Source organism: Notamacropus eugenii, chromosome 3 (assembly GCF_028372415.1).
Source record: "Notamacropus eugenii isolate mMacEug1 chromosome 3, mMacEug1.pri_v2, whole genome shotgun sequence".
In the NCBI taxonomy this organism is placed as follows: Eukaryota; Metazoa; Chordata; class Mammalia; order Diprotodontia; family Macropodidae; genus Notamacropus; species Notamacropus eugenii.
In genome coordinates, this window is record NC_092874.1 from 204,089,667 (window position 1) to 204,093,296 (window position 3,630).

Genomic DNA, 3,630 nt, shown 5'->3' on the forward strand with positions numbered 1-3,630 from the left:
AACCTGGGTCAAAGTGATCTACACGGGGCCTGAAGAGTACCAGTTCTGGAATGAAGGGACCTACGGTTAGATCCTGTTGGTGGCCCTATCTGTGTGGCTTTTGCCTATGAGTACTTGTCTATAGAATGGTGGTAATGATACTTGTCATGCCGAGTTCATGGGGTCTTTTGTGAGGGCATGCTTTAGAAATCCACAATACTTGGTAGGTAGTAGGTGCTCATCCACCTTTGGTGTCTACCTTCACTCAACTCTCACCTGTGGCTTCAAGAACCTGTAGCATGTACAAAGCCCATACCCCAGTAAAACCATCTAGGCAGACAGGCTAAACCAGGCTGAGGGTAACCAGCAGGCCTCAAACTCATTAGTGAGATAGGGGATATCTACCCCAAGCATGTGAAGATTTCCCTCAGAGGAATGGGCCAATGAGAACAGTTTGTTCCAACATCTAGGATGGCAGCCGAAGCAGGCGCTGGGAGCACTTAGAGATTAGTCAGTCATCGAAGATATTAAGGTGATCCACTGCATTCCAGGCTGTTGTCACTTGTCTTGACTTTTGTCCTGCCACTGACCTTTGATGACTGACTCTGGAAGAGAGTGAGGTGGATGTGGGCAACTTTGCCTCCCTTAAATCCAACTCATGGGCAAGTCAAGATATCACCTGGTGATGTCAATGGTCCTCTTTGAAAACAAAGGACAAATAACAATAACAATTAATAAATGCTTATTGACTGACTAAGGTACTATGAAAGTGTGACATGTATAATGAGCCATCAGCCTATTGTATCCTCTCCCTCATATATGTGGCTTTATCTAAAAATAGCTTACATTTTCCTTGAGTCTGGAACAAGCCATGATCGACTCACAGGGAAAGTAGAGGATAAGATCATTAGAGTGACAGGCATCATGTTCCTGCTGATCCCAGCAAGAATTCTGGGCCAGGACATGACACAGTCTTCCTATTGAGCAATTGACCACATTCTATGTATTACACAACAACCAGTGATTTTTCTGGTAGTTATCAGAAAGAATAGACAAGCCCTTTATACCTTAGTATGTCTGTCAGTCAATAAGCATCTAAGTATCTATTATGTTCCAGGAACATTGAGTTCAAGTCATTTTAGTCTAACCACACGCCCACCCTCAAACAAAGAAACTGGGAAGATAAAACTGGTTCTGGAATTCCTGACACTTGGTAGACCCAGGGCATGAAGTTTGAAATCAGATCACTGGGCTATTCCCAGCATTCAAAGATCACAGAGCTGGAAGTGATCTTAGAAATCATCTAGGTTAGTCTCCTCATTCTGCAGCCTAGAAAACAGAACTCAGAAAGGTAAGCCCCAATTCTCTAGGGCCTAGCCCCCTTATCCTACTGCTCTTTCTGCCTGGTCAAACTCCCAATCCTATTCATGTAGGATCCAAATGGAATTATATGAAATCATGGGGGTGGGAGTAAAGTCCACTAGAAATAGATGTTATCTAATCTCAACTGGGCCATCACTATAACAAGGCAATCTTTTTTACTCCTTCTAATCGATTTTCTATCCCACGGTTATAACATTGCAATCAATCAATTAACATTTATTAAGCTCCTACTAAGCACAAGGTACTTTGCTAAGTTTTTTTAAAAATTGTCTATTTATATATATATTTATTTATTATAAATAATAAGTCATCCTTCTATAGTATCCTAGTCAGTCAGTCAATAAAAGAGGCAAAAGACAGTGTCTGTCCTCATGGAGCTCACAATCCAATCATCTCCTCCAAATCTTTTCTCCTCATACCTCTTATAATACTCCTCCCCTCCCCTTTTCTGCTGAAGACTTTGCTTCATGCTTTACTGAGAAAAGAGAGGCCATTTATTACCAGCTCCTTCTTTTCCTCTTCTCTGTATCTCACAACCCTTTGACATCATCTCCATTTTCTCTTCCTTTACTCCAGTCTCTGATGAAGTAGTGGCTTTTCTCCTCAATAAAGTCAAACCTTCTATATGTTACCTTGATCCCATTCCCCAAAACATTCCCTCTCTCTCTAATCTTCAAACTCAAAATCTTCTCTCTCTCATACATACACCCCCACACCTCCATCATCCATTGCCTTCACTGCTATTCATTCACTGCTTAATGAAGGTAGAGAAAATAATGAAACCATGGTGACTGGAACCACTACAAATTTTCTATGCATTCTCAACTGGGTCCTCACTGCTGTAAGGCAATCCTTTCACACCTCCCTAATTAACTCACTATTCCACTCATCACAGTAGCTCTTCCAAACATTTTTATCGATCCTTAAACCTCACACGGCTCCCTTGTTCTCTACATTTTTAGCTGAGAATATTGCCTCATATTTCATTGAAAAAATTGGGGTGCTTCAATGAAAGCTTTTTCTTCTCCCTTCTTCCTCATTTCCTATCACTTCAATATCTTCTGCCACTATCTTCTTCATCTTCACATGTTAAGTTGGTTTTCCTTGCCAAGGCAAGGTCCTGTACATGCAAAAGTCTATTCCATCCATTTCCCTCAGCAGATTGCTCTCTCTGTCAATACTCATTCTCTTACTTATTTTCAATCTGTCCTTGTGCTTGTGAGACAGTTAGGTGGCAACGGGCACAGAGGTCTGGCCTCGAGTCAGGAAGACCTACTTGACCTCAAATTTAGTTTCAGATACTTACCAGCTGTGTGACTTTGGACAAGTCACTTAACCACTATCTGCCTCAGTTTCTTCAAATGTAAAATGAGAGTAATAATAGCACCTACTTCCCAGGGTGGTTGTGAGTTGTAAATGAGATATATGTAAACTTAGCAACCTAGGCATCATCCTCAAGTCCTTTCTCTCTCTCTCTCTCTCTCTCTCTCTCTCTCTCTCTCTCTCTCTCTCTCATTCCCCTCTAATTATTCTGTTGCCAAGGCCTACTGGTTTTACCTTTGTAGCATCTCTTGTATATGCCCCCTTCTCTCCTCTAACTCTGCCACAACCCTAGTACAGGCCTAGACTATTGCAATAACTTGCTGGTTGGTATCCCTTGTTAAAGTGATCTTCCTGAAGCAGAGATCTGACCATGCCATCCCCTTGCTCAATAATTTCCAGTGCTTCACTATTACCTTGAAGATGAAATATAAAATCCTTGGGCTTTCTTGAGAAAAGAGACTGTTTTTTGTCTCTCTTTGTATCCCCCAGCACTTAACACAATGTCTGGCACATAGTAGGCACTTATAATGCTTATTGACTGAATGACAGAGAAAGGAATTCTTCACATTGTTGGAGAACTTCCAGAGAGATGAGTTAAGATGAGGAGAGATGAGGCAAGGCTCTAACATCTGAATGACTTCCAGGGAACCCTCAGAGTCACAGATAAGTGGAGTAAACTTCCCCTCCTTCCCCCTCAATATGTTCCTTGACTTGAAATACTTGCAGACCTAGAGATTGAGGAGGGGATTTCCCCTAGATGAGATCATTCTTTCTTATGTTTCGAACGAAGTTCTTATCTTGTTCCCTGTAAAAGATCCCATTATTTTCCTTGTCTATTTGTAGGTCTATTCTAATCTCTTCTTTGGCTATTGTTTACTGCTGTTGACAGAGTTGACAGAGGTTTATTAATTACTTGTGATGGTCTTTTGCCAACCAGCTTTTGGT

At 41.4% G+C, this 3,630-nt stretch overlaps 1 protein-coding gene across 2 annotated transcripts in view; it reads right to left on the reverse strand.

Moving 5' to 3' along the window:
• NINJ2 (ninjurin 2) overlaps positions 1–3,630 on the reverse strand; it is a 136,031-nt gene that overhangs the window by 27,562 nt on the left and 104,839 nt on the right. The gene's annotated exons all lie outside the window — the stretch shown is intronic.